At 40.6% G+C, this 24,394-nt stretch overlaps 1 protein-coding gene across 1 annotated transcript in view; it reads left to right on the top strand.

The window, feature by feature from the left end:
- The first annotated feature begins 4,357 nt into the window (after positions 1–4,357).
- Positions 4,358–24,394, top strand: part of USP49 (ubiquitin specific peptidase 49) — a 52,372-nt gene continuing 32,335 nt past the window's right edge. The window contains exon 1 of the mRNA XM_063141762.1: positions 4,358–4,396. The gene's annotated coding sequence lies outside the window, so the exon portion shown is untranslated. The remainder of the gene's footprint in view (positions 4,397–24,394) is intronic.

Raw genomic sequence — 24,394 nt, 5'->3', positions numbered from 1 at the left:
ATGGTTAAAGCCATGATTTAAGGTGTCTTCTGAACGGGGCCTATGTTTAAGACCTGTTGGATAGCATCATCTGACAGCCTGGCATGAGCCCCATTTGATCTGTATAGATATATTGCAGGATGAATTGATTCAGTCACTTGGCCAGGATGGATGTAAACAGCTTGGAATCTTGGTTAAGTTGTGTAATCGGGCAGTAAGACCCTGGTAGTTTTAGGTCTTTATGATTCTTAGGAATTACTACCATCCTCTCTGTTTTCCAAGGTTCTGGAATCCTGGAAGTAATTAGGATTTCCTAAAAAGTTTTGTGAGATGTGGTGAGTTTGAGGTGTCAAAAGCTTTATTAAATTCCTTTGTAAAACCATCAATGCTGGGAGATTTGCCCTGTTTCAGGTGTGTAATAGAGTTTATGACTTCTTGTTCTGTTATAAATTGGTTAAGTGTTGATCTTTGTTTAGCCTCAATTGTTTTTATATCTAAGGAATCTATAAAGATATCTATGTCTGGGAGAGTAGGGTTTTCTGTGGTGTACAGAGTGGTATAGAACTCCTGAAGGCTTCGCTAATAAGTTTAGAATTGATTGTTATTATTAACGCTTTTGTTATACTAGCTGGGATTGTTGCTCTAGCACTCCTTTGTTTGAGGGCCCTTTGTTTCCAAATTCATAATACTTGCATTACAAATAGATTAGAGAAAATTGTGTTTTGCGCATTTCAAGAGCTTTAAGTTCTGCCCATTTAGCCACTAGCTTAGCCTAATTTTTTGCTGCTATTCATTTGTGTTCATCAAAGAAGCCCCCCTCTAATACTTTTGTTAACCTTTTTTTTTTTTGAGAGGGAGCCTTTCCAAATGACCTAGCCCCACAAGAAAACCTTCAATGTGTTCCACTGAAAAGGAGTGGAGTCTGTGGCAGGTCTATTGTCTGCATAAAAATGTGCTATGCTCTCCACAACTTTCTCTTTGAAGGGCTGTCTTGTGAGCAAACAATCACTCATGGGTTTGTTGTTGTTTAATTCTGGGCTGTTTAACTCCTAAACTACCCAGAGTTCTACGTTCACACATTACGACTCAAAGCAGATGTGACAAGTGCATGGAAAACAGTGTATTCCCTTGCTGCTGTGCAATCACAGCTAACTAGGGGACAAGATTATGCCACTACCTTCTATTGTGCTAATATGTTGAAACTGCTGTAAAACTGAGGTGATTTTTTTTAATGTCCTGTATTTCAGAAGCATTTATCTATTCATTATATTTTTAATCCACCCGTAACAGACATTCTCTGGACCGATGATAAAAAGTCTCTCTCTCTCAATATAAGTGAAACAATAAAAGCTAAATGCCCTGAAGAAAGACTTACTCTCCCCTCCCCCCCCCCCCCGCATTCCCTCCCTATTCCTTTTTCATTGTGCATCATGCTTTTTTAGATTGTAAGCCTGTGGGCAGGGGCTATCTTATTTACTGATTATATGTAAGCAACTCCAGGAAACCTTTTGGCTGGGCATTGAGATCAAAATATTGTAAAACCAAACAAATAAATCAAAAATAATAAAATACAATACAAAATAAAGAACAGCACAGGAATAAATTTAAAATATATATAGTCATAAAATATGGTGGGGGGAACCCTATCTCTGCCAGGTGATGTGATGGTTTCAGATTGCACCTGAGACTGCCCTGAGGACTGCTGAGATGAAGAAAAAAGTGAACAATGGTTGATCTCCCAATTTTGAAACTATAAAATCCAGTTGTTACTCCATCCTTAAGTGAAACACACAGGTTTCTTGATAGGTGGAAAACAGAAGTAGTTTTTTTATTAACGCAGCTCGGTATAATTTAGGTTCAGTACGAAGTTCAAAAAGTCAATAGCAGGAAAAATGGGGAGCTTTACAGAGTAGCTAAGGAGATGAACCCTCAGTGTAGGATCCCATAATCTCTGATCCAGTGCATTGGGTTGCCTCAATACTGTGAAAATCCACATCAAGGGATTAGACTTTCATTTTTTCATTCCGGTAATATTAGAACCATTCTTTATTTATACATATATTGACATTTCCTTTTTAATAGATATCCTTCAAGCAGCTAATTTGCTCTCTAAATACATCTCATCCCCTTGTAATAATGATGAGGATCCATGCCTCTGATCTACATTTAGCGGTGTGGTGGCAACACAAAACAATGGATCTATTATTTTTATGGTGAGGATATATGTTGTTGTTTATTCGTTCAGTCGTTTCCGACTCTTCGTGACTTCTTGGACCAGCCCACGCCAGAGCTTTCTGTCGGCTGTTGCCACCCCCAGCTTCCCCAAGGTCAAGTCTGTCACCTCCAGAATATCATCCATCCATCTTGCCCTTGGTCGGCCCCTCTTCCTTTTGCCTTCCACTTTCCCTAGCATCAGCCTCTTCTCCAGGATATCCTGTCTTCTCATTATGTGGCCAATGTACTTCAGTTTTGCCTTTAATGTACATTGATGGCGCTATATAAATAAATAAATAAATAAATAAATAAATAAATAAATAAATAAAACCATTCCCTCAAGTGAGCAGTCTGGCTTTATTTCCTGGAGTATGGACTGGTTTGATCTTCTTGCAGTCCAAGGCACTCTCAGAATTTTCCTCCAACACCACAGTTCAAAAGCAACTATCTTCCTTCGCTCAGCTTTCCTTATGGTCCAGCTCTCGCAGCCATAGAGGTTACTACGGGGAATACCATTGCTTTGACCATGAGTGTATAACAATTGGTGCCTTGAATCTGTGTTGTGCGGCATTCCCAGGTCTTCCAAAAGCAAAGGAAGCTGTGATTTTGGACCAAGTAAATTGTCACAAAACAATTCATCTGGCTGGGAGTTAGGTAAAGCCCAGATCTGATTTCTGTTAGTCATGGATGCAGGCTGGAATTTGATAAGACTCCATGTTTTTACACTATCATAGTGCCACAAAGTGGTACAATTTTGCTGATTCTGTGCTGCAAAGCTATTCTGTATAATGCAACACTCCCATTACATGAACAGGTATAGATGGAAATTTATAACGACTGTCTATGGAGCCCTTTTCTGTCATTGTACAGTATCTTCCTGACTCAGATTACTGAACTCCTGCTATGTCATCAATAGGGTCCAGGTCAAGCTAGGCAAAATGCCACATGTATTTGTGTAAGTGTGCAAAATGTGATTGATGTTGTTAAAACTGAAGCGTTCCAGAGTTTGATATTATTATCTCCCTTTGTGGGTTTTCCTAGTAGTGGCTTTGTCAACATGGCATCAATTTCTTATTGTAGCGCATAAGGATCAACAAGCCAAGCGAAATACACCACGCAGACCTCCGGCAGGAAAAGCGAGTGGTCCTTTAGAATAGTAAGTCGGCCACCCCTGGCTCTATAGGGGATCCAGTAGAAAACCACCCGGTAGGGCCGCGCGCGTGCTCTAGGTGTGTACACGTGTCCTCCGTGCTGTGTGTGTGTGTGCGCGCGCAGGCGTGTACACGTGTGTTTATACATTAGGCCATGTAAACCTGCTAGGTGCTGCCCTTGTCTCAGGAGGCCATCGTGGAGTAGCCGACACTCGGGAGGCTTCTCTTGCTTCATGCCCCTAACCAACCAGCCTCAGCCACTTCTCTCCCTCTCAGAGCGCCTCTACGGCTGTCTCCGCCACAAGCTATGCTGCCTGGAAGGCTTGCGCTGAAAAGCAACCTGGCCAGGCCCTCTGCGAGCCTCCGGAGAGGCGGGCAGGGGGAGGATTAACGAAATGGGACGCTGCGACTTTAAGAGTCCCTTTGTCTCTGAAACATCCTTATTTACCCTCCTGTGATTCAACCAAACTTCGCCCCCCTTCCTCCCCCCGCGATTCACAAAGCCTACGGATGTCACAGCTCCGGGGTGGAGCTAACGTATTCCGCGGCTCCCCTTTTGAGAAACGCTTCTGCCCTAAGCTTTTGGTTTGGAGTGTGAGGTGGGGATTTGCCAGGCTCCGCAAGTGCCGTAAACTAGTGGTTTGTTAAACAGAAAGGATCTGCGTTCATTTCAGCTACACAGCGCAAACTGGTTTAGAGAATCTTTTGATTCTCGATAAAGAACCCGCATCATCCGACGCGTCACTAGCGTAAATCAGTGAGAGGTTCCCGCTTTTTCCCGTTACGCAGATGGCGTTAAGAAGAAAAGAACCGTCCCAGAAAACTCTTGGGAGCCCCCATGCGCAGACGACGTAAATGGCATCACTGAATAGCGAGTAGACGTAAGGCGCCACAAGCCGGGGGTGGGAAGGAAAGAATGTGTGGCGTACCCTTTAGCCAATGGTAGTGCGGGGCGGGGAGAGGTTGGCAGCCAATGGCGGGTGGGGGGGCGTGTCAGGCACCGGTTGGGGTGTCTCGCGCTTGGTGACAGCTCGCGCGTGCTGATGATGGCGGTAAATAAAGGGGCCGGAGGGGGGAGGGGGGTTTACCCCCTTGGGGTTTAGACCCTAAATGGGGGGAAGTAAGAGACCTCCTCCTGGGACGGAGAGGGGCGCTTCACGTGCGGCCCAGGGAGGCTGAGGGGAGAGGGGAGGTTGACCCCCGAATTGGGGTGGGAGGTTTGAGGGGGCTCCACCCCTTTGGGGCTCAAATTCCAAATTGGGGGGTGGAGGTTGTGCTGATTTAAGCCCCACCTTCTGATTTGGAGGGAATTTCACCTACCCGTTTGGCCAGGCCGACAGAGGGGAAGAGGTCTTGACCCCTCAATAGTAGGGGGCTTGAAGAAGAATGTCTCTGCAGCTCCGCAATAGGCGGTATGGGAGGTTGCACACACCGAAGGGGAGGGGGCACTAACCTCTTGTTGGGGGTGGGGGTGCAGGAACCTTGCCCTGTGCGAGGGCAGAAAAGGGCATCAACCCTAGCAAGTGAAAAGGAAGATAGCTGTGACAGGATTTGCAGCCTGTGGCTGAACAAGCAAAGACATCAGCCAACAACTGGTTTTTTGAACGTTCAAAACAGACTTCACCAGGTTGGAGAAACAGGCTGTGGTTTTCGTGAGCAGCCTAACAGCTAAGAGTGTATGGTTGGACAGGGCTGCCTGAGGGCTCAGACAGAGAAGCAAAAAAGGTTGTGGGGGTGGGGCACTGAGTCGGGAACAATATAGAAATTAAAGTTGTGGGACCCTGGAAGAAGGCAGTGTAAAGAGAGGTGGAACTAAGGACTGGGATGCGTAATATAGTTGCTGCAAGCTAAGACAAGGGACTGTGCACATTAATGGTTGTGAAATGAATTAGGGCCCTTAGTGGCTGCTGGAAAGCAGCAAGAGAGTTAGAAAGTAGCTGTGGTAGCCAGACCAGCAGTGATTGTAAAGAGGAATATTATATTGGGGCTGTTAGCATGGGCAGTGAGGAAGAGAGCTGGGATAGTGATGGGCAGCAGGATGGTGCATGTTGGTGTTGCTAAGCTGCATGCAGTTCTTTGTTTGCTTGAAGTAAGATGCTTAGGTGGTTCATTTCAAGTGTGATGTTTCTAACTTCTTTTTTCAGAGCATCGTGCTCTGAATCTTTGATATAGTATCACTTAATCCCACAGCATTTTCTCCCCTCTGCTCTAAGTTAAGTCCATTAGTATGAAATCAGTTTGTGAAAAGATATTGTACCAAAGTAGTTTTGAACTTCTTGTTGTTGTTAGTACGATTACATGTGAAGCAGTGCTGGGGAAGTTGTTCCAAAGATGTAACCATATGATAGAACTTAAGGTGTCCCTGGAGTTAATGCAAATGAGAAAACTCAGCCTTACAGGATGGATCCAGCTTTTGTAACAACTCATTTGCAAATGCTGTTTATTACACAGTCGGGGCTGTTACACTGCCCTAACGGGTAAAAATAATAGGATGATGAAAATAATGATTTTCATTTAGGGTTGCTGATACAATGGTCTCCCTTCTTTTTTACATGCATTACCCCATGAAAGTTAAAGAGTTATGTGCTTTAAAAACACGTTTTATTGAAGACTTTAGTAGATGTGACAGAAAGCTAACCCTGTTGTTTTCTGAGAAGTTAACTTTGTTTTGTTGGATGGGTATGATCTTATAGTGGTAATACATCACATAGGCAGCCTTTACAAGTACCTGCATATGTAAAGATTGCTCTATTGAGCTAGAGCTTCTTGTTATTTCAGAATCTGTTGGTTCTTTGATCTTTTAGAGAAGGAAGCAAGACTCTTTTGTTTACTTCATTTGAAGTTTTCCTCCTTTCTTCGCCTCCCCCCATTGTTAGTGGAAAAAGGGGTGGAGCTAAGTTTTAACTCTTAACTCATTTCTTCTTTAAATGGTGTAGAAAATAATAGCAGAAGTGCCAAGTCAGGCATCTCTAGATCTTTGTTTTGTTCCTAAGCCTCTTGAAAAGCCCAGTACTTTTCTTTGATCACATTAAACCTAATTTCAATGTGAGAAAACAAAGGTAGTTTCTTCCTTTTTCCTTTCTATAAAATAAATTTGAACTTCAGGCTAAAGTGCTAGATGGCATAAACAAACAACATACTGCCAATATGAAATTAACAAAATTGCACTGAAATTGGTGGTATTTATCAAGTAGAATACTAAATCCAATTTGAAATGAACTAGTGGGAATCTCCACTTCCCCAATTAATTTAAAAGCGAAGGAAAGTAGGATACAAGTAGGAAAATCCTTTATTTTTTCCTGATGGACTGAATATGGAAGTGCTATGTTTCTATTGATACATTGTACATTTCAAAACAGAGGCCTTAGCTAGACCTAAGGTTTATCCCGGGATCGTCCCAGGGTCATCCCTGTTCATGTAAATGACACACAGGATATCCCGGGAGCAGGCAGGGACAATCCCGGGATAAACCTTAGGTCTAGCTAAGGCCAGAGTGTCATTCACATAGTTTACTTATCAGGTCCCTGCTCTACTAAATACTAAACAGGACAAATCAGGATTTCATGTCATTTTGTTGGTAACATTATAAAACATATAGAAAAACAAATCTCCTTAAATCATTAGTAGTTAGTAGGTGGTACAGTTCGTCATGTTACATAGATCCATTTATATATGAGTGGTATAAAAGGAGATAGCAGCAAATATTTTTATTTTTGCAATTTCAATTTTGTTAAATCTCTTAGCTACATGGCCCATGCCAACTCTTTTAATATACAAAACTTTTATCATAATACAAATCTCAAGGCCCTGTTATGGAATTAACCATGATTTTTGAAAGATGGAAGAATCAAATTAAAGCATTGAACATGGATTTTTAAACAGGTAGTTCTGCAAGTTTGCCAAAGAAGTCCCCATGATGGGTTTTTTTTAAATCCTATAAAATGGTTGGCTTTACCTATTAGTCCTTCATGTAATTGGCTAAGCTTCTGTGATGTCAAAGATGCCTAGAGAGTGGATAAGAAGTTGGATGGCAGTAGACTTTAGGAGCTTGAGGAAAAGGGCTAAAAACAAAGGGAGCCTGGTTGGTTTTATTATTATTATTTATTGCATTTTTATACCGCCCAACAGCCGAAGCTCCCTGGGCGGTTTACAAAAACTAAAACAATTCAAAGTGTAAAACAAACAGTATAAAATCATGAGATAAAATACACATTAAAACGAATTAAAACATACCATACATGATTAAAACATCCTGAAAACATTCTAAAATTTCACTGGATAGGCCTGCTGGAATAGATCAGTCTTTATTGCTTTTTTAAATTCTAAAAGACTGTCAAGTTGACAAATCTCCTTCAGCAGGCCATTCCACAGTCTGGGAGCAGCAGAAGAGAAGGTCCTCTGAGTAACAGTTGTTAATCTAGTTTTTGCTAGCTGAAGTGGATTCTTCCCAGAGGACCTGAGTGTGCGGGGCGGATTGTATGGGAGAAGGCGATCCCGCAGGTAGCCTGGACCCAAACCTTGTAGGGCTTTAAAGGTTATAACCAACACTTTGTACTTCGCCCGGAAACTAATCGGCAGCCAGTGAAGAGATTTTAAAACTGGTGTAATGTGGTCACCCCTAGGTGTACCGGTGACCAGCCTGGCTGCGATATTTTGGACTAATTGAAGTTTCTGGACTAGGCACAGAGGTAGCCCCATGTAGAGCACATTACAGAAGTCAAGCCTTGAAGTTACCGGCGCGTGCACTACCGTCTTTAGGTCTTCCAACTCTAGGAAGGGGTGCAGCTGGCGTATCAGCCGAAGCTGATAGCAGGCACTCCTGGCCGTCGCATCTATCTGGGCTGTCATTTGGAGCGACGGATCTAGAAGCACCCCCAAGCTGCAAACACAGTCTTTCAGGGGGAGTGTAACCCCATCCAGAACCAGTTGACACACCTCCAAACCTAGGTTGTGGCCTTTGACAGCGAGCACCTCCATCTTGTCTGGATTCAGCTTCAGTTTGTTTTTCCTCATCCAGCCCATTACCGCCTCCAAGCATTCATTCAGAGGAGACACATTATCCTTAGCTGACGCTGTTATTGAAGGCATAGAGAAATATATTTGGGTGTCATCAGCATACTGATAGCACCCCGCTCCATGCCTCCGGATGATCTCTCCCAGCGGTTTCATGTAAATATTAAATAGCATTGGGGAAAGGATGGCACCTTGCGGTACACTGCACAGCAGCTCCTTTTTTGAGGAGCAGCTATCCCCAAGCATCACCATCTGGAACCTGCCCGAGAGGTAGGACTGGAACCACCGAAGGACAGTGCCTCCAAGTCCCAATCCCCTCAGGCGATCCAGAAGGATACCATGGTCATGTATGGTCAATACATGACCATGGTATCCAGAAGGATACCATGGTCAAGCCGCTAAGAGGTCCAAAGAGTACCAGCAGGGACACACTCCCCCTGTCAATACTCAGGCGTAGATCATCCGCTAAGGTGACCATGGCGGTCTCAACTCCGTATCCTGCTCTAAAGCCAGTTTGAAATGGGTCTAGAAAATCTGTTTCATCCAAAACTGCTTGGAGTTGGTGAGCAACCACCCTCTCGATCACCTTGCCCAGAAATGGAAGATTTGATACTGGTCGATAGTTGTTAAGATCCAGAGGGTCCAGGGAGGGCTTTTTTAGAAGTGGCCGTACCACCGCTTCTTTTAAACATGATGGAAAACTCCCCTCCCTGAGAGATGCATTAATAATACATTGTAGTTGTAATCTAACTGCATCTCCTCCCTGGGCGACCAACCAAGAAGGACAGGGATCGAGAGGGCAAGTCGTCTTCCTCACTCTTCCAAGCAGCTTGTCCATGTCCTCGGTACTCACCAACTGAAACTGATCCATTGTAATCCTGCTCGCGGAGTTGCTGGACACTCCATTGTCAGCTTCTGCTATAATGCGTGTGTCTAAGTCTGCTCTTATCCGAGAGATTTTATCTGTGAAATGATCATTAAAGGTATCACAGCAAACTACCGAAGGCTCTAAAGTCGGGTTCAGGGGTGAAGCTGTCTGCGTTAGACCCCTCACCACCCTGAACAGTTCACAATGCGGGCAGAGAAGAAAGCTTTCTTCACTGCACGTATTGCCACCCCATAGGAACGGAGATGTTCTCTATGTCGTGTCTTGTTGGATATAAGTCGAGTTTTCCGCCATCGGCACTCTAGTCGTCGTCCTTCCTGCTTCAGCTCCCTGAGTTCAAAACCCATTACCGCCTTCGCTGACGTACCATGTGTGTGTTCATATGCGTGCCCTTGAACCCGAAGCCAGCTTATGGCTCTTGAGGTCTAAAAGGTTGTGCACTCATAAAGTAAGATCTTTAACGTTTTGTGGGGAGGGTCTCAGTCTTCACTCCCTTGATACTATGTTCCCTCCATTCAATTTCTAGGTTCCCTGCTGCCCAATATCTATTGTTTTCCCCGCAATCCCTTCCTATAGGCCCCTTATAACATTAAAACAAATAGGTATCGTCGACGATCCTGTTGAAGCCCTGTTCTTCTGTATACCAGGGTGCCCCGTTAGAAACGGGCTGGAGAGGACGTTTGGGGGCGATCATGTCAATAGCCCTAGTTAGGTCCTGATTCCATCTGTTACCACTTGTAATGGATGGTCTCAATAGCAAAGCCTCTCCAGCTGATTTCAGTGCACAGATGCTATTTTGTGTGGATGCTACTTTAAGGCACTTGCCAAACTTTGACAAACTTGATGATTTGAAACAGCCTTCCCCAGCATGGTGCCCTCCAGACGTTTTGGACTACAGTCTCCAGCATTCCTGACCATTGGCCATCCTAGTTAGAAGTGAGGCTAAAATGGAGAGGAGGAGAACTATGTGAGCTGTCTTGGGTTCCTTGTGAGAGGAAAAAAGGCAGGATATAAATGTAATAATAAAAAATAAAACATATTTCAATGGTGGCAGGAGGAGTGTATAGCTGGATGCTATGAGAGTAAAAGTCAGGGGGGGAAGTATGTTCCATGCACATACACATATACAAACACATACAATTCCTTTAAAGCAGCTGAGAGGAGGAAGTAATGTTTTCTGTGACCAAATGCCAGCCTGATAACACAGGTGCTTGGAAAAAGTAAGCTTGCAGGCCGTACACGTACTCAAACAGTAAGCAGAAACTTGGTGTAATATCAATTGATGACTTTCTAAGAAAAAAAGAAAGAGAGGCCTGTATAAGACAGTAGCTTATTTCTCCAGTCCCCTCTCAATAAAAGCATTGCGTCCAATGTTTCATGGGTTTTAATTAATAATTCTTGTGAAAACAATGTATTTAATAACTTTGCAATAGATGATTTTTTCTGTTACTTAGGTTTTTGGAGATTGATAAAAAATATACTTGCCATAGATTACCTGCATTTTGTGGGGTATTTAGTTAGATGTATTTAAGAACTGGTAAAGTGTAAAGGAATTGGTTTATTCTTCATAGGATCTAGTCCTGTTTACAAGGCTAGTCAGGGTTTGGCCTGGGTGATATTTGCATTGGACATAGCTGCTTTGGGGGCCTTATAGCAGAAAAGGGGGATATACATTTACATATAAATAAATAGCTCAAACAGAAGGAAATCTTCATCAGCATTTTATGCATTGCATTGTTAACCATATAAATTATTGATAAGCAATAAAAGAGTAAAATAGTTTAAGTTCAGTCTTACGTCTGTATGCAATAGATGGTCATTGAATTTGTTACTGCTGTGGATTATTTGGAAGTAAGGATAATTTGATACTTGCTCACTTAGATCCCACCCCACCTCCCCAATATTCTCTTCTTGGCTATGCCAAGTTTTGTAGTACTTTTTCTTTTTAATTGCCCATGTAATGAATACCTTTCCATATGTTCACCTGGGCTTATTTTAACCACTTGAAAAGTGTGTGCATGATGGCCCCTAGTGCTTTGCAAGCCAGTTGTGTGCAGCTACTGCCATTTGCTGGATTCCATTCTCAAGTACTAGAGAAACTATGCATTCCAGTATGTTATGATAGCAGAATCCGGAATATGGTTGTAGTTGCAATAGTAGTGGTGGTGGTGGTGACAGTAGTTGATGCACACAACTTTCTGACCAAAAACATGGGATGCAGTGGGAGGATATCACAAGCCTTTCAGGCTGCCACAATGTATTCAGGTGATTGTATAAAAGGAAAGGTCTTAATTGGAAACTTTTTTACTAGTTATATTGGAGGCAAAACATTTAAGAATACTTTGAAATAAATAATGGGTAAGGATTGCCCTTTTTCTTGCTTGATTTTTTTAAAAAGATGGAAAGGTGGTATTACTGTTCCAGCTAAAATCAGGAAGTTGAATTGGCAATAGATATCAAATTACATCTAGTCTTCAGTCTGGAACTATTCTGTTGCGCAATGTGCTTCTGTGTGCACTACACTACTGATTCAAACATACCCTAAAATTGTGGAGTTACCTTGAAATATTTGCCTTCATTGATCATTAGAGTGGTGTATCTGTTGTTTCAAATAATTTAATTTAAAATTGTACTGTTCAACCTTTTGCTACTTGCTGAATGCATCTAAATCACTGTTTTAATCATTCATACATATGATAGAATTTTACATTTAGTAATGCATTTTTCACCTATCATTGTTTCATATGTTATAGTTTGATTGCATAAGTGTCCTGAGGACTGTATAATTAGGTTTTTATGAGAGCAGATTCTGCTATTTCCTCTTACTTTTGCACAATTCTTGGACAGTAAAAGACTTGAATGCAAGGGAGTTGTGAATCAGAGTTTAAATTAAATCTAGCACCCACAATTCTGCTAGAAATGCAAACATGAAATCAAGATTGTTATTGTAGTTTTTGCTCTCTGAATGCTAAAAACTTGACCTATTAACATTTTTGTTTTGTTTTCTAGTAGCTAGTATTTTCAACTAGATATAATCTTCTAAAATCTAGGATAGATAATAACTAGGGAGTAATATGATAACTTGTTTTGTAATCTGACATTCCTTCTCCTGATTTGTGAACAGTAATGTAAAAGTTTTTAGGTCTAATTCGATTTTTGTAAATTGAAGCATTATATATAGGGTTAATCTACTTGAAATGTTAATTTGCATCAAGTTTGCGTACTCTAAAACATCATGGGACAAAATTAATTTGTGGACATCTTTGTTACATGTTGCCCTCTTTCTGAAAGTCTATTTATATGGTCCGTTAATATTGAAAAAGCATATGGAAACTATATTTCATTGCCAGGCTTTTAATAGGTGCTTTTAACATGGTTTAGCATATTTTCTCATCCTGGCGAAGGGAGAAGGTAGTGGGGAATCAGTTTGATAAAGATTTTTTTCCTCTTCCGCAGCTGGTGTACAATGAAATTAACAGTTCAGGCCTCCAAACTGTTGTCTTTGATTAGCAGGCTGTTGATATGACATGCTTTAGAGCAGGGTGGGAAGGAAGTGGAAAGTACAAGCAGTTTGTACTTCAAGTCCCAGCATCTATCATTTGGATATGAAATCCCCAACATCTGGAGAACTATCTTCTGCCCACCCCTGCTTTAGAGACCTCTTCCCTTGCTTGTACTTTGGTCTTATTTCAGTGAATGTTAAAATGTGGGGTGCAAAGGCCAAAATACACTTGTGAAGAACAGTAGTGATGAAACAGTAATGGAATGTTATATTCAAAACACGGTGAGATTGGTGGCTTTTAAGGAGAGGACATAAGGAAAAAACCTGAACCTTACCTCAACACTTATTATGCCTGTATGTGCCGAATAATGATTCTAGCCTTCTTTTTAAGATGATGAATTGTGTTTTTAGATAGCCTGTGGTAAGCAGTGGAAATGGAGGTATTGCTTCATTTCAATCTGACACTGAACTGCATTATTTAATCTCATACCAGATAATTGTAATGTTACCCAAGGCTGAAAACATTCATTATAGTAAATTAGTTTATTAGATGTTGAGATCTGGATTTTAAGTCTGATATTAATTTACACTGGCTCCTTTTAAAGATTTTTAATGTTAATATCATTTTTTGGACTTGGGCAGTATGTTTGTGGATTTTTGCAAAAAAAACATACCTTTATTGCTTATTCAGTTCTATTCACCCCTTTCATTTTAGATAACTTCATCTTTATATAGTAAATCCCTGTGCAATAATATTGATACAGATTATGAAACTAGGGTCACTTGCATTGCTTTAAGAAAAAGACTGGGTTCAGATGACACAATAACCAACAGTTGGTTATTGTGTCTTCTGTTGGAAATAAAACTTTTTCACACCACAGTTGGTTATTGGCCGAAATAACTAACACAGTGCAGAGTTGATTATTTGAACAACCGTTGGTTATTGGGCGCCGTTGACTATTTTGTTGCACACAGTTGGTTATTTTTGGCAACTACAGAGTCCCCTGGCAAGGGTGACCAAAGCGGCGGTGGCTGCTCCAGTCCAGCCAGCAGAACTCTCAAGGGCTGATGGGATTCCATTGGGAGGACTGAGGTGGGGAGAGAGAGCAGGGGATGTGTCAATCAGACACAGAGTTGACTAATAGTCAGCTCAGTGTTGGCCTTTATTCACACCACGATTGATTATAATCTTGTCATGTGGGGAATACCCCCTTGATAATCAACTATGGAGTTGACTAAACTCACCATTGACTATTGTAATGTCTGAATGCAGTGTTGGGTTCCTCACACACCTTGAAGATAAAACTTTTTTTTTTTCATTTAATTGAAAACTGATTTCCATGTCAAGTGTTTGTTGCATCAGGTTTTCAGGACTGCTTATTCCTTTTTGGGTTGCCAACCATTTTGGTAAGCACATGAAGCTATTTCTGGCATGGAGATAAAATAATTTCAGGAGAAGTTTTGGGTGCTTCTTGTTTGGTGTGCCAGGTGGCTGCTAAGGCAAAGAAGCAGGGCCTAAAAATAATAATAATTGGCCACCCTACTGTCCATGCCAAGGCCTGTTTAGCTTTAGCAGTGCAGATGCCCTTCAGTCCATTTTCTGAGAAAGTATCAAAATATCTTTAATTAAAATGACGTGATAAGTACTTTTAGGCTGTAGTTCTAATTATACTTATTAGGAAGCATGCTCGATTCAACTTGGTGAGAATTACTTTTGAGTAAACATGCTTAGGATCAGGTTCTATACATTTTTGGGTGGCAACCAACAGTTTCTATGCCAAAGGTGATGTTGTACTGATTTAGAGTACCTCCAAACCCAGCACAACTGTGGGTATCAGCTCCTGTCCTCCTCCTCAGCTCTGAGCTGAGAAACGAGAGGCACTTTTTTCTTGTGCACACCTTCATGCTCACCATAATGGAGTTGGACACTCACAATGGCAAGGACTTTTTTGGAACTATGTTTAAGACTGAGCAGTTAGATAGAAGTCCATCACTTTTACCATGGGAAGAATCAATGGCAAAACCTATGTAATTAATGGAATAATGTAATTATTTCCTCCCCCTCTTTTGGCAACTGTGCTTGTTAGATGCTTTCAGATGAGACTTTTATTCTGCAGTTGACTGCTAAAATGCAGACTTTTATGGGAGGTTCAGAAGATGTTTTCTAACTGTAACTGCGATGCCACCACCTCACACACAAGGCTGTGATGCATGCACCTCCCTCAGGCTAAGCACTACCACTTAAATACCTGAGGAAGGAATAAAAAGAAAAGTATAACCTTTTCCTTTTAGTAGAGGGGAAAGATAAGAAGATTTGGAAAAAGGCTTTTCTGTGAATATAGCAGGCTGAAGGTTTAATGTAATGTGTTTATTTATGAACTAATAGAGCAGGAGACACAGCCAAACTGACAGTGGTTTTATGGTAGCAAAATAAAGAAAATGTTTATTGTAGTTTAAAGTTCTTAGTTCCTTTGAATTATATTCCAATCCTGCCTATTCTTAATAATTCTGGTAGTAACCAATCTAATAATAATGATCCTTAGTTCCTATGATCTTATTTTCACTCACTCCTCACACAACTCCTGATAAGAAATCACACAGCTAACAAACTAGCTAAAAGTGGGCTAGATGGAACAACTATTAGGTGGATTCACAGTTGGCTACAGAATCTGACTCAAAGAGTACTTATCAATGGAACCTTCTCAAACTGGGGAGAGGCAACGAGTGGGGTACCGCAGGGCTCAGTCCTGGGCCCAGGGCTCTTCAACAGTTTTATTAATGATTTGGATGAGGAGGTGCAAGGAATGCTTATCAAATTTGCAGATGACACAAAATTGGGTGGGATAGCTAATACCCTGGAAGACAGAAACAAACTTCAAAGTGATCTTGATAGGCTGGAGTGCTGGGCTGAAAACAACAGGATGAAATTTAATAGGGATAAATGCCAAGTTCTACATTTAGGAAATAGAAACCAAAAGCACAGTTACAAGATTGGGGGATACTTGGCTCAGCAATACTACAAACGAGAAGGATCTTGGAATTGTTCTAGACTGCAAGCTGAATGAGCCAACAGTGCAATATGGCTGCAAGAAAGGCCAATGCTATTTTGGGCTGCATTAATAGAAGTATAGCTTCCAAATCAAGTGAGGTACTGGTTCCTCTCTATTCGGCCCTGGTTAGGCCTCATCTAGAGTATTGCGTCCAGTTCTGGGCTCCACAATTCAAGAAGGACGCAGACAAGCTGGAGCGTGTTCAGAGGAGGGCAACCAGGATGATCAGGGGTCTGGAAACAAAGCCCTATGAAGAGAGACTGAAGGAACTGGGCATGTTTAGCCTGGAGAAGAGAAGATTGAGGGGAGACATGATAGCACTCTTCAAATACTTAAAAGGTTGTCACACAGAGGAGGGCCAGGATCTCTTCTCGATCCTCCCGGAGTGCAGGACACAGAATAACGGGCTCAAGTTAAAGGAAGCCAGATTCCAGCTGGACATCAGGAAAAACTTCCTGACTGTTAGAGCAGTATGAATCAGTTACCTAGGGAGGTTGTGGGCTCTCCCACACTAGAGGCCTTCAAGAGGCAGCTGGACTACCATCTGTCAGGGATGCTTTAGGGTGGATTCCTGCATTGAGCAGGGGGTTGGACTCGATGGCCTTGTAGGCCCCTTCCAACTCTGCTATTCTGTGATTCTATGATCTACCCTCTAAACCCAATCACCAACCAAACGCCTCAGATTACTCAGCTCCCCCATATATATATCCCCCATATATATTCTCCTTCCCCTTTCCACAGCATCACCAGCCACACCCACTCAGCCCAACATTCTGCACACTCTAAACATAGTCAGACATATCTAAGGGAATAGAAATGTGGGTAACGCCATAGTAACCCTCCAGTGTTTTCCCACTGCTTCTTTTAGTGCACAATGCTCTTTGATTGGTAGCATTAGTAGGCCTTTCTCTTATTTATTTTAGTTATTTATTTACAATATTTATATACCGCTCCCCATTGAAAATTTCAGAGCGCTGTACTGTTTGCCTAGATGAGGAGAAATTTGATATATGTGGATATTGGCATGTCAATTAATGCTTGACTTCAATTTCATTAACATAAACAATATTGTTAGGTATCTATTCAAGTATTGTGAATACCTCGGAGAGATTGCTTTTCCCTGTGTGTCCCTCTGGCCTATCCTACACCTTTGGTTCAGTTGAAGAGGCCTTTAGTCTTCCATAGATGAGCCTTCATTAATCTTATTAGGAAGTCATGCGTTACTTCTGCATTCACACACATTTTAACAACAGGAATACATAACACTGTATATTCTTTCTGGACAATCCAGTTGAGGTCCCCTGGATCATCTTAACTCTGCTATAGTACAAGTTACTATATTGTATTGTCTGTGGTAGATACAGCAAATGGGAAAGTGTTTCCCATTCTTAGAATGTTTGTATTAACAAACAGTGCAGGAAACAATGTGATATTTGTTTTTAAAGAGAAGCCCATATTTCTGTTCTGTTCACAGTGCCAACTACTATTTTTGAAGCGGTAATTTATCACAGCGTGCATCAAACCACATAGTGGAGCAGCTAGGTAATTTTAGATGTTGAACATAATGGTCTTGTACCCCCCTCCCTTTAGATGGCCATGTGTATTACTTCATTTGTGAAGCATACAAGTAGCATTTCTCTTCCCATCCCACTCTACCCCTGGCATTCCATTCTTTACATCTACTTCTACATTCCAGAGCAGCAGCAACAAAACTGTTTGCCAACCCTGATTAGAAAAAAACAACAACTCTGAGCATGTGCTGCTTTGCATTCTACACTCTTCTGTAGTGATAAACTGTGTTCCCTTAATTCTGTGGTGAATTGACAAGCATAGCATTTTTACACATTGTGCCATTGCCTTTACATATTGTGTTATCAGTGAAAGTTCTGATATAGTGAACAGTTGACCATGAAAAAAAAATGTTATCATTGCAAATCAGTCTGCAGGAAGAAGGGAGTGGAGGGATTCCATGCAATTATTTCACTGCAACTATATTATTTCCATACATTCTGTGGGAGCTCAGATCATGAAATATGGGCCACAGCTGTGTTCTTCCTTTTATGACTTCCATAGGATATTAGCTGAGCAGTTTTAACAAATGGTGTATATGATTGTTTCCTTGTTCTTGATATTTATCCAAGAAGTGCTGCCTTGCCTCCATATTCTCCCAGTTTGTTTCAGTGGGTGGCATTAGAGTCAGAGAAATACTGTGTTTTTCTCTCATGCACACACAACTCATGCTATGAAAAGAAAGCCACACAAGTTATGTTTGAAGATTTTTAAAAAAAAGGGATTAGTGGGTGGAAACTTCCTTGCAGAATTTCAAAGTAAGCATTCAGATGACTTGATAAGTGACATGCTATTAGAAATTTTATATGAATAATTTGGAAAAGGAATCTGGTTTGCATTTTTGTTCTTCTAGTGCTTTGTTCTCCAGGCTTCTGCAAAAGAACAGCAGCTGTGACCCCATAGATTTTCTATTCCAGCTCTAATAGTATCTCAAAATGATCTTTATTTTTTTTAAAAAAAGGAAGTACATTAACACATTCCATCTTCTCAAGCCCATTCACACCACATTTATGACACGGGTGCTATGTTTATTTAAGGGGTATAATTTTAAAACCATGTAGTTAGAAATTGTTATTGTTTTGCAGATGCATCAAGTTGTATGCAAGCATGCCCTGTCATAGGAAGATTTATATAGAATCTGTAGATTACTTACTACAGCCATATCTGACTGACCATTGAACAGTGAACCATAAGAATAAGTGGTTTATTTATTTTTGCTTATGATACTCTTTGGCAAGCTGAACATTTTCATAAGAGGTCAGCATGGGTAAGAATCCAGTCAAATGATATCAGGCATTTTACCTGTTAAACAAGTGAGATCTACCTTTGAACAGGGAAATTTTAACATTATTAGTTGGGGTATTTTAGTATTGTTCCAGTGTTTCCATGCACTGTAGTTACAGTACTGTGTAGACAATCTGTTATCCTGTTTAATATAATCTGAATTATAAACATTTTTAGGATTGACCAGTAAATCTATGTGTTTTTATGTCTCTAAATTCTCACTTGAGTTTGTAACATTGAATTTATTCCCTGTGATAATCTGGTTGAAAATTGATACTGTATGTAAAAGGAATACATTTCTTTTTTACTTTTGTGACTTCACAAATACTTTCATAATGGTCACTTTCTGTTTAGGGTACAAATTGAAAATAATTATTTCAAACAAAGGGGAGGAAATGTAAGAATGGTTTTTGAAGGCAGTCAAGGTGGAGCACTCCTCCAGTTAGCTAGTTGAAAGGTCAGGGTTGCTGGGGTAGCACATCGTGTGCTTTCCTCTCCCTGTGTGAAATCTTAATGTTCAATTATTACTTGTCCCACATGCTGATCACCTTCCTTTTTTCTTCATTGTACTGCTTTAACTAGAAAATTACATAGCAACTTGGTACTCTGTGTGTTCCTCAACTCTGCAGTCTTATATGTATGGCTTCCCTCAGGTCCTGCACCACTGGCTTCCTGATAACTTTCCACTTTATATTGATGTCTCTGAAATTCCATGCTTTCCAGCTGGAATAACACCTCTTGAGTGTAGCAATTCATTGCCTGTGGAGATTTAACATGACCTGTCTGCTTCTATTCTAAAATCTAGACTTGGATCCTTTTTATAGATCTCTGTGTTTTTCCGCATGGAAATACATTACTCCTGTGAAATACAACACATAATTGTGCTTAGTTGCAAACTATGTAGTATGAATTGACTTACAATAAAGATTTATTGTTGGCACAACTCCCTTAACTTGAATAGTGTAGGTATAGTGAACCTTCGGCTCATGGAGTGAATATGCTTTTTGCTCAGGCCCCACTCCTTTCACCTGCTCAGATGCCAAGACAGGGGAAAGCAGATCAGAGATAAGCCAGTTCCCCTGCTCCATGCTGAGAAAGAAACTTGGTGATGGGCAGGAAAAATGCTGATCTGCATAGATTAGCTATGGGGCTGAGAAGGATGTGCATGGATGTTATGAATGTGGACAGGTTGTGAGTAAGCTGTGTGTATGCGTGGAGGGTGCCCACCCACAGCTGGCATGTGGTCCTCAAAGTCCCAGCCTGGCCCTTTGACTAAAGTTATTCCCACCCCTGTTTTAGATGATCAAATACGAGTAAAAGCGAGGGAATGACACTGGTATTTATTGATATGTATGGTTGCAGAAAAATAAATTATGGGAGTGGTAATTTTACCATACACATTCAAAGATTGCTAGTGCTGATGTCCTGTAAAAACCACTTGGAGGACATGTTCTCTAAAACAAATTAGTACAGGAATTATAGTCGAGCCTTGGAGGAATTATTCCCCCTATATAAGTATGCATGGAACTGCACCTGTAATTTTGGTAACTAGAATGTTATGCAAGCAGCTCTGTTCACGCAAGTTTCTTCCATCCAGTTTTGGGAATTCCTTTCGTGACAGAGGTGGTACCTCCATACATTCTAGGGAGGCTTTTCAGAGGACGCAGGGATCTGCAGAAGAGGAAGGGAAAAACGGATAGCACAAGTTGCCTTCTGTTGTCACAGCTATTGGATACAGCCCTATGTATCCAATGTTATTCCCTAACTGCTCACAATATGCAAGTATTATGCTTTGGCAAATAAGGCTACAGTAGGGTGATTATCTTCCTTTATGGTTGCTCACCACTACCTGCCCTTGCAGTCAGCCTGCTTCCCATATGTGGCAAGCATGGGATGTGCTCACCTCCTGTGCATGTTGTTCTTGAAGAAGGAATTGAACATGGGGACAGATAGTCTGCTGTGTGGAATTCCTGGATTTAAGAGAGGCACCTGCTTCAGTCGATTCCTCTGTCCTGTCGTCGTCGTCGTCCCCAAGTGTGGGAGCTGAGCTTCAGACCTGATTGAACATCACCCGGTGTTAAAACAAAGAACTGTGCTATGAAGCTAATAGCCCTTTAATTCTCCAGTAGGGCAGCACTGAAACAACTTGTATTTTCTTTCCCTACAGTCCTTCAAGACATGTGCAGCTACACAAAAGCATTATAGAAAGCACTTACTGGTTCAATATAAATAAACAAGCAGTGTGATATTATTTATTTATTTATTTTATATCCTGCTTTCCTTTCACGCATGCCAAAGCATCATACATGCCCCCTATTTTATCTTCAAAACAGCCCTGTTGAGGTAGCTGAGAGATAGTGATGGGGGGGGGGGGAGGCTCAAAGGCACCCATGAGCAATTTGAGTGGCGATTTGAACCTGAGTTTGCTCAGTTCTAGTCCAGTACTAAGCACTACACCTCACATGAAACATCAAAGGAAATTAGTATGACTTCTGTTACAGAACCCTTTTCTGTTAGACTTTAGCTCTGATGTTGATATTCTGTACACACTTCACTAGGGTGTTTTGCATAATGTTTGAAAGACTGAAGTAAGCAAAGCAATGGTTTTTCTTTCAGTAAATTTTGCCTTATTTTAGGATAGCACTAAGACACACAGAGAATTCTATGATTGTTATAGATGTTGAATAACGGCACGTTTCAGAGATGTGCTTAAAACTTGGTAAGTGGTGGGCTTTCCTTTAAGTTTTCTACGAAATCTGACTGCTAGGTCACTTGTATGAAGATAGCTGATCATTATAGTTACCTCCTGAAGCAATTCTAATCATTGACAAAAGCAGGTTTCTGAACAAAATAGGCATGCTGAGATAGGCATTAGGCTTGGAGAGCACTTATTTATATGAATATATTCTCACATGCCTAATATTCAGAAGTGAAGAGAGGGCACTTCATTGGTAAAGAATTCTGGGTTTTCATTTTTGCTCTTTTATCATGTTGGATTTACAAAAAATATTTTAAGGGGTTGTTGTAAGTCTGTATGAAAATAATAATTTGAAATTACCATTCTACTATTTTTAACAAAACAAAGAAACACTTGTGGCAATTTAATTAAGCCACAGAATTAAGTCATAATACTTATGAAGAGATTTAGCCCAGGAGGTAAATCTATAATCCTTCTAGTTGTGGGTTAATCTGTCATCAGTCCAAGCCTATCAGGTGATCTTTGTGTGTTTGTTTTAATTTCTTTAAAAAAAACACTAATTGAGTGAAATACCTGGAAATGAGGTAGATTACTATTTTTTTTTTTAGACTTTCAGTTTTGCTTTGAGAGAGGTGTGGCATGGAAAAGGTGACAAATTTCAAAATGATAGCCATACTAGTCCATTAAGTCTGCACACACAATCGTTGTGCCTTAAGGGATTTGTCGTGGCATAAGCATTCATGGAAGTAACTGTAAAACAAACTGCTGTCTTGTGAGAATCTGAAAGGAAAGGATGTTTGCTGTGTACAAATATACACAGCAAATGCTACGTTCTTGTGTGGTGAGCCCAGCCCTTCCCCCCACTCCTGTGTAATTCACAGATATACTTACTAGTAATTCCAATGGTGGCTGACTCATTGGTTTTGTCCATTCCCTTTCCATGCTTCAAAAGGGCCTTCTGGTCTCTTGGTTTGTTTTTAATTTAACTGCTGCATATACTTCAATTAATTAAATGTTATTGTGTTGCCTTTCACAAGTTGAAAAACTGCTCTAGGGAGGGGAGGAGGGATTGTGATGTCACAGGTGTCAGCCAATGTGCACTAGGCATAGTTGGCTTCTACTACAACCTGGCAGGACCAGTTTTCTCTAAGCTCAACTCTAGAAAGAAATAGGTATGTTTTTGAGAATATGTGGAATGTGCTTTCAAAGTAGTTCAACTGCCCCAGTAATGTATGCAGCCTTTGATTAGTATTTCCTAATTGTCTTACAGCAGGAAACTTTTCTTATTTAAGATAGCATAGTAGAAGACCAGGGACATGTATTGTTTGAGACATTTGTTTTCATTGACACTCCAGGAGTTTCCCCCACCCCCCATAAACTTAATTTATGTGAACTGCCCAGAGAGCTTTGGATATGGGGCGGTATACAAATGCAATAAAATAAATAATAAGTATGAGAAAACTAAATATGTTTTCTAAATATGTTTTAATGGAATTTTTATATGTTATTGTAAAGCGCCTCGATGCCAGAAATGGTGAGGCGGCGCTATAAAAATGCTTTAAATAAATAAATAATAAAATAAAATAAATAATTTTCTTTGTTTAAACCCTGTCTTCATTGTAGGATGAATTGTCAGTGAATTCTAATGTTCCCTATCTATTATAATTATTAAAATAGCATCAAGTGCACCTAAAATTATAGTGGGACATTTACCTGTGATGCCAGATTGGGGGATGGACAGACATTAGAGAAGATTCTGCCACTAGATTAGCAGTTGTTTAACAGACTAGAGAAAAAGTCAAGTATGTTGCAAAGGTGATCCCATCCCAAGACTTGCAATTAGAAAATTTTTTTGTAGTTACTTAAGAGCTCCATCACACCTACTTCCCCCCCTCCCCCGGTTTGCATCTGCTCCGTTTTTGCTGTGGGAATTAACAAAAATGCTTACAGCTCTGTCACTTTTAAAGATAACGAGATGGAACTTGGTGCCATGATAGCTCTTATGTAGGGCTTTAGCCATGCGACGTTTGAAGCAGTTCCGTTTATCCCTTGATTTTTAGGAATTTTTTAAACATTGGAATAACTGCTCTATTGTAGTCAATGGAAATTAACAAAAATGCTTACATCTCTGTCATTTTTAAAGATAGATGAAACTTAGCACCATGATAGCTCCTAAGTAGCCAGGCAGAGGGCAGGGTTGTGTTAATTAACTCTTCTGGTGCTGTATTAATTCACTCCAATTTATCTCTGAAACTGCACATCTGTGGGATCTTTTATCCTTTACTTTGCTGATGCACAGCTGTGCATCTCCAGTTTATAAAAATAGAGATCTGCCTGACCGTTTGGGGTAAATGGTGGTGGTGGGTTGCTCTCCCTATGAGAAATGTTTTTTTTTCCAAATAAGCAGTCAAATTCTTTTTTAAAAAAGCCTGGCTAACACTTTTTTGAATTTGAATTTGTTGAATTAATCACATCCCACATGGCATATCAAGAGGCTGCTGCCACTCCTATTGATATATTGTAAAATGTCTCTTAGGTAAACTATACCTCTTGTAATAAGGCTGCTGTGTTTTCATTATTTCTGGCAAGACAATAGAATCAGTTTGCTTGGATTTTGTTGTTAACTCTATCAGAAAATTGTCTTGGCAAGCTTATTTTTGTATTAACTAAGGATTTGTTTTTTGTCAGTTGAGGAGATACTTTGAGAGATGAGTTAATTGTCTTTTAGAAGATTTTGCTAAGATGAGTAAGGGTTTGCATAAATGCATATCAGCAGTATATGTGAGAACGCATGAAATCTTATCAAATTTATTTGACTGCTCTTGGAAATCTTCGTATATTATCAGGAGAGTTCTGAGGACAACACTGCCCCCTCTGTATATCTGAGAGCTTTTAAGTAAATCTCTATTCCTGCTAAGAGTATAACACTTTGATATATACTGACAATGCGATCTTATACCTATCTACACAGATCTAAGCCCTATGGAATTCAATGGGACTTATTCCCAGATAAGTGTGTATGATTGTGGCCTGAATGGCCAAAGTAAT

The sequence above is a fragment of the Elgaria multicarinata genome, chromosome 1 (genome assembly GCF_023053635.1).
Source record: "Elgaria multicarinata webbii isolate HBS135686 ecotype San Diego chromosome 1, rElgMul1.1.pri, whole genome shotgun sequence".
Taxonomy (NCBI): Eukaryota; Metazoa; Chordata; class Lepidosauria; order Squamata; family Anguidae; genus Elgaria; species Elgaria multicarinata.
The sequence above is the reverse complement of the archived record's forward strand: the minus strand, read 5'-3'. Positions and strand labels throughout refer to the sequence as shown.